Below are 13,504 nucleotides of genomic sequence, written 5' to 3'. Positions count from 1 at the left end.
TTCATTAGTAGGAAACTGACGAAGAAAAAGTGGCGACGTTGCCTATAACGTACCGTTATAGGTTTACAATATTGTATCGGTGGAAGAAGGCTCTAAAAATGCCTTTGCATTAATACTGTTACATATTTAGCAGTAAAATGGAAAATTTTCTCGTGCGTTATTTATCCTAAGTTATTAGTTAAATATTATTTTGTATTACAGTATGGCAACAGGAAGATGTTATGAGAAATGAAGCACAGATAAATTTCATTTAGCTGTATCAGCATTTGCAAATGGTAGCCATAATAAAATGTATGTACCTAAGGCAAGAATTACCAAGGCATCATACCACTTTACCTATTTTTAAAGCATCATACCACTTCACCTATTTTTCTTAGCTACAGTTCACGATGTCTGCAGTAAAATTGAAAATAAAAACAAAAATGCAACTGGGACACAAAATTTCTTTGTCGCACTAAAGTGGTTTCCAACGAAGTTGAAAACGAATTAAAAGAGCATATTCTTATATCTGAAAAGAAGATTTTCAGTTTAAGTTTGTCGGACGTCAGAACACTTGTGGTGACCACTGGAATCAATGCAGTGCTGCAATCTTCTTATCCTGGATTGAGTGGTATTCCTTATCACTTCGGTACTTATCGAAGCACATTCTCTGACAATATGCTCTCGTATATCGTACAAATAGTAAATATTCGCCGAATACAGCGTATCCGTCTAACGTGCCACTGACATGTCCGGCAAAAGAAAGTTACTAACGAGGAAACGGAAATTGGTACTCTTGTCACACTGGTCCGAGATCCTTGTGCTAATTCGCGTCAAAGCGCAAGGGAATCGGGCATGAGCGAGAGTAGTGTTGTTCGTGTTCGGCATCGCTATAAATATCATCCTTACCACATCAGTCTCCACCAAGAATTAACTGGTACGGATTGTATGCGTCGCATTGAATTCTGCCGATGGGCTCAACCTCAGATTCACAGGGATGACACATTTATTAATTTGATTTTATTTACTGACGAGGCTACATTCACGAACCACGGAAATGTTAATTTGCATAACAGGCATTATTGGGCAACTGAAAACCCATGTTGGCTGCGGCAAGTTGCACACCATAAACCGTGGTCGGTGAATGTATGGTGTGGAATTCTGGGGGACAGAATCATAGGCCCCTATTTCATCGAAGGGAATCATAATGGTTGGAAGTACACCACATTCCTGCAAGAAACATTAGGTCCGTTATTGGAAGAAATACCTTTAGAAACAAGGAACAGAAAGTGGTATCAACACGATGGGTGTCCGGCACGTTTTTCACTGATGGCTAGAAATGAGCTGCCGAGACAATTCCCAAATCGTTGGATTGGGCGCGGAGGAGATGGGTCGTGGCCGGGTCGTTCGCCAGACATGAAGCCTCTGAATTTTTTCTCGTGGGGATTCGTAAAAGACATTGTTTATAAAGACGTTCCAACTACACACGAAGATATGCGAGAGAGAATTGTCAGAGCATGTGCTTCGATAAGTGCTGATGTGATAAGGAATACCACTCAGTCCATGATAAGAAGATTGCAGCACTGCAACGATACCAATGGTCATCACTTCGAACACCTTCTGTAAATGGACGTTCATGTCGCCTTTGTGACTTTCGTTGACCTTCAAAGACCTTACTGTTACACATCACTGGATTCGTCTCGATAGCCGATATCAGAAAATAAGTACCAAACTATAGCATCCTATTAAAAAAAAATTTGACCTTCATATCTCTGAAACGACTCCATTTAGCAACAAAAAACCAACGTCTAATTATGGCCCACATTGTCCAATGCAACTTTTGTCCCACAAACTTTTCAGCTCTTACCATACTTTCGGAGCTATTCTTGATAACAATAGTTAGTGACAGTATAGTCGCATACCTACCCAACGAGGCTGTGAACTTCGGAGCAGCTCATGAAAAAAACTAACAGAAGTAATTGGGGAAAAATCAAGAATACAGCTCTTTCTGTGAGAAGAAAGTGTATTGGAGGTTCTGTGGAGAAGCGAACACAGAAACTCATTCGTAAAACAGGAGGTGAGAAAGATCCAATGGAAAAGATGATGAAACACATAACCTGGATTCATATAAATTATGCAGATTCGGCGGAAAGGGGGGTAAGGAATGATAAAAGTTATATTGCAATGCCTGCAAAGAGTAATATAAGAACGAAAGTGAGGAAGTTCCTTAAACTTAGGGGTGTACAAAACTTTAAACTTAGAGGCATATTTTATAAGGATCGTGCAATTAACACAGCTACTGGTACAGATCAAGAAACCATATTTCTAATGTGTACCACAAGCAGATGTTTGGAACATTAAGCGTAGTATGTTTATTTTTCTCAGGAGTTCAATTGTTTGAATCAGATACCAAGGACAAAACCCTGAAGTTGAGGACTGCTTTGTTTAAACAACTTATTGTTGAGACTGTAATAAACGAAATTTGGAAAGTGAAACAATGTAGGCAACGCGCCCCTACAATTTCAATACAACACTACTACGACTTCCATCACTTTGAGTACGTTGCTGCCTCGAGCTAAGTCTACGCGCAAACATTTGGGAACTGTTTCTGAAATATGAAAAAGATTTAAAACATGGGCAGAAACGAGTTATAACTTCATTACCAGTTACCAAGGCATGATACTACTGTACATATTCTTCTTATCTGCAGTACAGTACAAATGAACGTCACCAAGCCTAAATCAGAAGCCAGCTTTTCCCAATCTTTATTGCAAGTGAGTTCACCACGTCCCTCTTGGAAGCTTGAGCAAATCGTGGGCTAATGACATCTTTTGTTCGGCGAGCATTTCTCCAGAAGCATCATCTAATCACAGAGTGCTCATCCCCCCACGCTCTCTTCGTTTGATATTACTTCTCAGAATTTCCTTATTCCTGTTTTCTTCTCTCGGAATTTGGTATGCACTCTTGGATAGCCACTCTGGTAGCACTGTCAGATGTATTTGCGAGATGTTTGTGCCCACCGGTGCCAGTATTCAGGACTCCGAGAATATGTAACGTGGCTTTGACTAGTAAACGGCTCACTACACGCTTCTAAACGATACCAAACCTAAAAAACCGCATTAGGGGTGTTTTTAGACAAAACTGCACAGAGCACAGAGAACCCAACCCACAGAACTCAAGTTCCTAGAATTCTTAGTTTGGTTTTAATACCTACTCTGGAGGATTGCATAGTTGCGTAGGACACGTACCGACAGAGTTTTCAAAAAGACGTACGTTGGCCCATTCAGACTTCCGGTTAGAATGCGTGGACCGAAATCAGGCTCTTCCAAAGCACTGGCGCGAAAGAGAAGCTGTCAGCTCACCCGTAAGTAGGCGCAGGTAGTGTATGCTACCCGCCAAACGGTACTGTTGCATGAGTCCTGCGCCTAAGCGAGCCATTTGGCTGCTATTGCCCGCGAGCACTCGGGCAGCGCAATACTATTGTGCTGATTAAGGCTCGACTGATTGACTGCTTGTTCCTGCCCACCACTGCCTGCGGAGGCCCAGCTGCACGCGAACGGACACTCGAGCTGGAACAACCTAGATAACATGTTTCTAAACGATACCAAACCTAAAAAAATCACATTAGGGGTGTATTTGTGTTAGACAAAACTGACAACTACTAAGATTGTACTTAAAAGGTGAACAACATTTAGTTTACAAAAAAATGGTTCAAATGGCTCTAGGCACTATGGGACTTAACATCTGAGGTCATCAGTCCCCTAGACTTAGAACTACTTAAACCTAACTAACCTAAGGACATCACACACACACCCATGCTCGAGACAGGATTCGAACCTGCGACCGTAGCAGCAGCGCGGTTCCAGACTTAAGCGCCTAAAACCGCTCGGCCACCGCGGCCGGCTACTTAGTTTACATCTGCATGTGCTATTCCGGGTCCTTTTCCTATGGGTCGTAAGGCGCATATTCTCTGGTATTTCGGCAGATATTGCAATTTCGCTTTTGCAACATGTACCTGCTGTCACCCCAAACAAATACTATTCACCACGTCTTTCATGCGTCGCCCAACGTTAAGAAAAAGCGTCGGTTTAAAGTGGAATTTAGTGTTCCCATTCGACAGAGGGCTGCTAGATTAGTCTAGTGCGCTATGTATTAACAGGAACAGTAAACAAGGAGCATGATAGCGCTCCAGCAGTGGCTCAGCAGCGCGCTTCTGCATGCGGGTGCAGTCAGGACGGCGCTGTTGCTGCCGGAGTGCTCGTTATTCCTCGTGTTTTACTGTCCTCGTTAACGCATGTCGCACTAGGCTAATCTAGCAGCGCTCTGTCGAATGGGCACACAAAATTCCACTTTAAAATTAATTTTGCTTGCAACGGAAAAAAAACCGACCCTTTCAATCTCCGCTGGACGTCGCATGAAAGACGTGATGAGCAGCATTTGTTTGGCCTGATTCCAGCAACACGTTGAAAAAACAAAGTTGCAGATTTCTGGCAAAATACCAGAGAAAATGCGTCTAATGACCCTTAGGAGAGATATACTGTATACTCGATACTTGAATTATTCTCGCTGTTTGTTGGACAGAAAACACATACTTATTTTAATAGAATGGTATAAAGTAACTCACCAAAAGAAGTGTCTGTGGTGTCACCGCTAGACACCACACTGGCTAGGTGGTAACTTAAATCGGCCGCGGTCCTGTAGTACATGTCGGACCCGCGTGTCGCCACTGTGTAATCGCAATCCTAGCGCCACCACATGGCAGGTCACAAGACACGGACATGACCTCGCCCCAGTTGTACGGACGACATAGCTTGCGACCAGACCTACCAAGTCTTCCTCTCATTTGCCGAGAGACTGATAGAATAGCCTTCAGCTTATTCCATAGCTACTACCTAGCAAGGCGCCATTTGTATCAGTGCTTATAGCTTACTACTATTCAAGAGATGTATTCCAACAAGAGAATAAAGTTAAGTATATTATTCCAGCTACGTACTGTTCTTCTTATTCATTAATAAGTCTCATGTTCCAGTACTTCACGCCCGTCTGCGTTAGTTTAGCGTGCACTTTCAGCCACTTCGATCTACAAGGTGTTGGCCCAGCTGCCGACACATCAGTGTCCTTGTACACCTACAACCTTACCCTGCCTTTGGGCAACATATGGATTCTGCGATATAGAAATTCAGGCTTTTTCGAGATGATCCACACATAGATCCAGTTTTCGAGATAGTTATAATTTTCGAAGTGTTGTTCAGAAACTCTGCGCCTCCTGGATCAAAAGAGCGATGACTTCTGAACGTGGCGGTTGGGGTAACACTTCGCATCAAAGCCACTTCAAGATTTTCTTCACTCGGTTTGCAACATGTGGTTTGGCACTGTCATAAAGCAGAATGATTTCCTCATATGTCCCAGCATATTGCGGACGTTTTTCTTTACGTGCGCGATTCAGTTTGAGTAATTGTGCTTCGTAGCGCTCATCAGTCGCCGTCCGACCCGATAGCAGCACCTCACGGTACACCACAAGTCTTCCATACGCTTCCAACACCAAACGATGTCTTTCCACAACAAACTTCTTGTGATGTAAGACGAAGCGAATACTTCCCATAAATACTGTTTTGTAGGTGCAACATCTGCATGTGCAAGGAAGTAAATAATAAGGTTTCTTTCAGTTCTCAGATATGAAAACCTAATTGTTTCTACTGATATGTAGGTCTCGTGTCGCTATCCACTCGGCTGCAAAAATGGCTCTAAGCACAATGGGACTTCTCGCGTCATAATGCATCATGATGCGTTCAATATGAGTGCTGGTTTTTTTTCACGACAATTTCGAAGTCTATTTATAACTGTGACGCATTTTTTCCATCGGCTGTGATAGCGTGTATTGGCTACGGTTATGGGTGATTTTTAGGAGGCGTGTGTGGTGAACTCTATCGTCAAACAGTGAAATATGCTTTATGGTTGCAGCTAATACACTTTTTTTAACTCCTCTCCTTCTAACACCAGCATCTAGTCAGTTGAACGTATTTCCCACCAAAAAGAATAAAGATTGTATCTTTTACATCCAGCCTTTTTCCCTCTAGCTTGTAGGTGTAGGGCAGAGTTTGACTGTTTCTGTCGCTGGTTTCGAGTGATACTGCGAGATATTTTTCCCAGCAGGAGAACACCAGTTGTATGGTATCATTATTTTTTGCAGATTATTGCCGTCCTTGTGAAGCGCTATGTACAGGGTGGTCCATTGATCGTGACCGGGCCAAATATCTCACGAAATAAGCGTCAAACGAAAAAACTACAAAGAACGAAACTTGTCTAGCTTGAAGGGAGAAACCAGATGGCGCTGCCATAGGTCAAACGGATATCAACTGCGTTTTTTTAAAATAGGAACTCCCATTTTTTATTACATATTCGTGTAGTACGTAAAGAAATATGAATATTTTAGTCGGACCACTTTTTTCGCTTTGTGATAGATGGCGCTGTAATAGTCACAAACATATGGCTCACAACCTTAGACGAACAGTTGGTAACAGGTAGGTTTTTTAAATTAAACTACAGAACGTAGGTACGTTTGAACATTTTATTTCGGTTGTTCCAATGTGATACATGTACCTTTGTGAACTTATCATTTCTGAGAACGCATGCTGTTACAGCGTGATTACCTGTAAATACCACATTAATGCAATAAATGTTCAAAATGATGTCAATCAACCACAATGCATTTGGCAATACGTGTAACGACATTCCTCTCAACAGCGAGTAGTTCACCTTCCGTAATGTTCGCACGTGCATTGACAATGCGCTGACGCATGTTGTCAGGCGTTGTCGGTGGATCACGACAGCAAATATCCTTCAACTTTCCCCACAGAAAGAAATCTGGGGACGTCAGATCCGGTGAACGTGCGGTCCATGGTATGGTGCTTCGACGACCAATCCACCTGTCATGAAATATGCTATTCAATACCGCTTCAACTCCACGCGAGCTATGTGCCGGACATATATCATGTTGGAAGTGCATCGCCATTCTGTCATGCAGTGAAACATCTTGTAGTAACATCGGTAGAACATTACGTAGGAAATCAGCATACATTGCACCATTTCGATTGCCATCGATAAAATGGGGGCGAATTATCCTTCTTCCCATAATGCCGCACCATACATTAACCCGCCAAGGTCGCTGATTTTCCGTTGTCCAACAGTGCATATTATGCCGGTTTACGTTACCGCTGTTGGTGAATGACGCTTCGTCGCTAAATAGTACGCGTGCAAAAAATCTGTCATCGTCTCGTAATTTCTCCTGTGCCCAGTGGCAGAACTGTACACGACGTTCAAAGTCGTCGCCATGCAATTCCTGGTGCATAGAAATATGGTACGTGTGCAATCGATGTTGATGTAGCATTCTCAACACCGAAGTTTTTGAGATTCCTGATTTTCGAGCAATTTGTCTGCCACTGATGTGCGGATTAGCCGCGACAGCAGCTAAAACACCTACTTGGGCATCATCATTTGTTGCAGGTCGTGGTTGACGTTTCACATGTGGCTGAACACTTCCTGTTTCCTTAAATAACGTAACTATCCGGCGAACGGTCCGGACACTTGGATGATATCGTCCAGGATACCAAGCAGCATACATAGCACACGTGCGTTGGGCATTCTGATTGCAATAGTCATACATCAACACGATATCGACCTTTTCCGCAAATTGGTAAACGGTCCATTTTAACACGGGTAATGTATCACGAAGCAAATACCGTCCGCACTGGCGAAATGTTACGTCATACCACGTACTTATACGTTTTTGACTATTACAGCGCCACCTATCACAAAACGAAAAAAGTGGTCAAATTAAAACATTTATATTTCTTTACGTACTACACGAATATCTAATAAAAATGGGGGTTCCTATTTTAAAAAAAACGCAGCTGATATCCGTTTGACCTATGGTGGCGCTATCTAGCGGGCCAACCATGGCGCCATCTGGTTTCCCCCTTCAAGCTAGACAAGTTTCGTTCTTTGTAGTTTTTTCGTTTGATGCTTATTTCGTGAGATATTTGGGCCGGTCACTATCAATGGACCGCCCTGTATATAGTTGTGTAATTAGGACCAATCTTTGTGATTAATTTTGTAATTAAGATCGATATTTGCGTCAGTTTCGAGTGGTATTGCGAAATTTTTTTCCCAGCAGTATAAGACCAGTTGTATGGTATCATTAGTTTTTGAGCTGTATTACGAGTTTAAGCTGTCCTTGGTAGCGCTATGTATACAGGTGTGTAATTAGGACCGATATTTGTGATTAATTACGAAATTAGGATCAATATTTGAGTCTGTTTCCCGACCAAAATAAATGAAGAACACTAAGCAAACCTTTCTCTCTCCTTGGACAGTTTCCATGTGTTAGGGGGTGCACTTAGGCTTTCCATCCAGAAGAATCAGAGTTCGAGTCGCTGATACTTCGCGTTTTTTAGGTGCACTGAGTGTTTGTGCACTGCACATACTTGCAGGTGTTTCAGGAATGTGAACGTGTATTTTGCGCGTCTGTATACCGTGTACTGGATTATTTCGGTTATTTACGAGTTGTATGCGTCTCTGTACATCAGTGTACTGAAATATTTACGAGTAGTTTCCAGATCTGTAAACTGTATATTATGGTCTCAAGCATGTCAGGGTCAGTGTTTTGTAGCATAATAAATAAGCTACTTGAAATCTGTCGCTACATGAATTGTTGCAAAAATAAATAAAGTACACTCCTTTTTTCCAGCAGCCCAGAACAGGCTGATTCCCTTTCCCGCCAATTTCTCCCTCGAGACCGCCGGGAGAAGGGGGATGAGGATGAGAAGGATGGGGCACACACAGTTGAGAAAAACACGTGACGTAATCATGATGCTGTGCTCCTATGGACTGAACAGCACGATCACATGACCTATCGCGGTGTCCTCTAGTGGTGAACTCGCGAACTAGGTCAGTTCTTTGGTCTGCTGGATTGGAGGCAGTTGTCTCTTGTGTGGTGGGAGCTTATATGTAGATCTTATAAATGAAAGACAATTCCAGCAGAGACAGATGTTTCCATACGTTGTGTAATGCATCTTTAATGCAAAGCATTTATTTGCTGGACCATATTCTTCCTCTTCATATGTTCAAGCATTAATGCTCACTTCCATTCTTCATGCAGTGAGCTGTGGATGCACTCCTCGGCTGAATGAGTGCAGAAGAACTGAACATCATTCGAGAAACGGTGCGTCTAATAATAACTGAAGATCTTGGTATGAGAAATATCTGTGCAAAAATGGTACCCAAAAATCTGACACCACAACAGCGAGAAACACAGAAAAATGTGACAGCCGATCTGTTAGAGCAAACAGAAATCAATCCAGAATTGTTGAGCCGTGTTGTCATTGGTGATGAAAGTTGTTCTTTTTTCAGTACGACAGAGACAAAACTCCAAAGTTCGCAATGGTGCTCAAAGGGATCACCCAGAAAAAAAAAGCTCGCATGTCAAAGTCAAAAGTGAAATGCATGCTTGTATGCTTCTTTGATTCCAAGGGAATTGTTTATAAAGAGTGGGTGCCTCCTGGACAAACAGTTAACCAGTATTACAACAAAGAAATTTTAGAAAGACTTTCTAAAAGAGTTCTTCGTGTCCGTGCCAACATTGCTGATAATTGGATTCTGCATCACGATAATGCGCCATCCCATAATGCTCTGTAAGTACATTTTTAATCTAAAAACAAATTTCAGTGCTACCACAGCCACCTTATTCACCAGATATCACTCAGTGTGACTTTTTTCTATTTCCAAGAGTCAAAAAGGCGGTCAAGGGACATCATTTTCAAACAACACAAGATATCCAAAAAGCTGTGACGAGGATCTTGGAGGATATTACAGAAGATGATTTCCAGAAATGTTACCATCAATGGCAGAAGCGCTGGAAAAAGTGTGTGCAATCAGAAGGGAACTACTTTGAAGGAGACAACACTAAACTTGACTAAAACGGTAAGCAACATATTTTTTTCACATCAGTCTCATTATTTTATTGTCGCACCTCGTATGCGACACTCATCGGTGAAGAGAACGTGAGCGGTCCGTTCGGCATGTACCGCGATGCGTGGTGTCGTGGTTGCAAAGACTGACCTCGCTGTGGACGTCGGGAGTGAAGTAGCGCATCATGCAGTCTATTTCGCACAGTTTGAGTCGTAACACGACGTCCTGTGGCTGCACGAAAGACATTATTCAACATGGTGGCGTTGCTGTCAGGATTTCTCCGAGCCGTAATTCGTAGGTAGCGGTCATCCACTGCAGTAGTAGCCTTTGGGCGGCCTGAGGGAGGCAAGTCATCGACAGTTACTGACTCATTTATTTCCTCCATGTCCGAACAACATCGCTTTGGTTCACGCCGAGACGCCTGGACACTTCCCTTGTTGAGAGTCCTTCCTGGCAAAAAGTAACAATTTGGACGCGATCGAACCGCGGTATTGACCTTCTAGGCATGGCTGAACCACAGACAACACAAGCCGTGTACCTTCTTCCTGGTGGAATGACTGGAACTGATCGGCTGTCAGACCCCCTCCGTCTAATAGGCGCTACTCATGCATGGTTGTTTACATATTTGGGTGTATTGAGTGACATCTCTGAAAAGTCTAAGAGACTGTGTCTGTGATACAATACCGACAGTGAACGTCTGTCTTCAGGAGTTCTGGGTACCGGGGTGATGTAAAATGTTCTTTGATGTGTGTATGTATCCTTCAGTGATTACTCAGCATGTATACCCTACCAGGCCTGGTACCAACACTAGTCGTTTACATACCGCCGGATGGTGTGCACGAGTACGAACCACGTCTCCTGGGTGCCTCACTTCGTTGACTATGCAGCGTATAAGCTTTGAGACTACTTTTTTTTTTAATAAAACTCCATGTTTCTGGCCCTGCTCCTTATGAATCCGAAACATCGTCAACTAAAAAGACAGAAGTAATGAAACAGTTGTGGAAGGCTTGAATTTACAAAATACCTTACCAGAGTGATACGGCTTACTGAGACCAGACGACGCGCAACATGCAACGCTGCACCGAATATCGACGTTTCGAATGCCTTACACAACGTCACAGGTCTCCTATTGGTGAACATTATATCTCCATCTGACATTCAATGGAGTGTGATGATACGATAATTCTCTGATAATTCCATTGTCAAAGAGCCCGTGAATATATACACGGTACCATTTAGATAATGTGTGGAAACTCATCAATTGCACTATTTTCTCCAAACCAAGACGAAAAAGTTTGCCAATAGCAACTGTGAGCGGCAGCCCTGAGGAGAGCTGAGCTCCATAAGTCTACAGACGATAGTGCTGCCCGCCCGGCAGTGTGGTCACTATTATCACGGTCTTAACGCATATGAGAAATACACACAGAAAGCCTCCCCCAGTCTTCGATTGCTCATCAGGTGCCCGCAATTTCGTGGAATGTAGTAAACGACGACCGGATGCAAAACGGAAACTTGCTTAAATGGAAATAAAACAATAAGATCTCTATGGAATGTAGTTTTACTGGGAACGTTGACGATCAAACGGGTTGAGGAAGTAAAGAATGAAGACACCCTTCACCGAGTCAACGACAGGAAATATCCAATGAGGAACATAATGAAAGGAATAGATTGTGAGGTTGGACACGTACAAGATTTGTTCGAAAGTAAGTGTACTAGATTTTTATATCCTTTTAGAAAAAGAGTATTGAAAAAATTACAGTATAACGTGGACAGAGTTGTTGACTACTTTTCCACATAATCGGTATCTCTTTCAGTGGCTGTGGTGAGCCGTGGGACAAGCTTCCTTATGCCCTCCTCGAACAACTCTCCCGTCAGCCCACTTCAGAGCCTCTTTCTGCCCCTGCTCTTCAGTTGGAAATTTAATTCCGCTCATTTGTGCCTTCAGGGCGGTGAGAAGGTGAAAAACTGAAGGCGCACTGAACGAGGGGGTGCAGTGGTTATCGCACTGGACTCGCATTCGGCGGGATAACGGTTCAAACCCGCGTCCGGCCGTCCTGATTTAGATTTTTCGTGATTTCCCTGAATCGCTTCAGGCAAATGCCGCGTTGGCTCCTTTGAAAGGGTACGCCCGACTTCCCTCCCCGTCCTTCCCTAATCCGATGGGACTGATGACCTCGCTGTTTTGGCCCTCCCCCCAACCAACCAACCAACCAACCAGTCAGTCTGAAGGTGCCAAGTCAGGGGAATACGAGGGATGTTCAAAACATCCTAAGAAAATGAGTCCATGAGGGCCTTGGTGTCCAAGGCTGTGTGAGAATGGGCGTTGTCGTGCAACAAGCACACTCCTCGTATCAGCTTTCCCCTTCTTTGGTTCTGAATGCTCATTTTGAGATTTTCTATTGTCTCACAATATCGTTGTGCATTCATGGACTCCCCTCAGGCAGAAATTCGACCAAAATGATACCTTTTCGGTTCCAACATTGAGGTCATGATTTTGCGCCTGAAGCTGGACTTTGAATTTGTTGGCAGTTGGGTAATTGGTGTGACGCCACGGTGACAACTGTCGTTTTGTTTCAGGCGGGTAGTAATCTATCCAAGTTACATCTCTAGTCACAAAAGAGTTCAGAAAATCCTTACCTTCCAATTCAAGTCGCTCAATAAACCTGCGGGCACTACTGTCCCGATTTCTTTTTCTTTTGTACTTCTCCCTGAGCTGTTTTGGGATCCATCTTGCACACAGTTTCCGGTATTCTACCGTTTCTGTCAGTGTCTCGTATAAGAGAGTTCTGGAAACCGCAGAAGTTTCATACACTGTCAGTCGGTGGCCTTCACGAACAGTTTCTTCGACTTGTTTGCACCAACTCATCTGTCAGAATGGAAGGTCTACCACTCCTGTTTGTCATGAACATTTGTTGTGTCTCCACTAAGCTCCCTACATCATTTAAACACACACTTTCTGTTCGTAATATGTTCGTCGTACATCGTTTTGATTCGCGAAAAAATTTCGGTACATGTTATTTCCTTCCACGACTACTAAGCGAATCACAGCACGTGGCTCGCGCTTGACGGGATTTCTTACCGACATCTTTCATGCAAATGGACACCACAACGTGCATTTACGTGCTACAATGTTCCTGTAATGCTGACTCTGGTCGGGCGGGGGGGATCCCTGTCTACCATTCATTGTTACCAAGCATCAAAAAGCCAAAAACACATACCGTTAAGGTCACAGTACACATATTTTCTAAACGTGCTTCGTATTACTAAATGAGTCGTTGCTGAAAACTGTTGTTGAATATTTTGAAGAACGAAATAATTGTAGAGACGTGTCCAGGCATTGATATGAGTAATATGACTACGTAAGGAGGGTCGTCGGTAATGTGGAACTCAGCGTTTCTACTGAAATAAAAAACACAGGAATGGAGAGCTGAGTAAAACCAGCTCCAGAATTGATCGCCGAAACAACAACTATCGTTTCCGATCACATGACTTCTGACGTTTATAGTCACGGCGTGAGGTCAGTCCTAACAACTCGATAACTTTTTTCCATGATTTTTGA

Source organism: Schistocerca nitens, chromosome 4 (assembly GCF_023898315.1).
Source record: "Schistocerca nitens isolate TAMUIC-IGC-003100 chromosome 4, iqSchNite1.1, whole genome shotgun sequence".
Lineage (NCBI taxonomy): Eukaryota > Metazoa > Arthropoda > Insecta > Orthoptera > Acrididae > Schistocerca > Schistocerca nitens.
Note: the sequence above shows the minus strand (reverse complement) of the source record.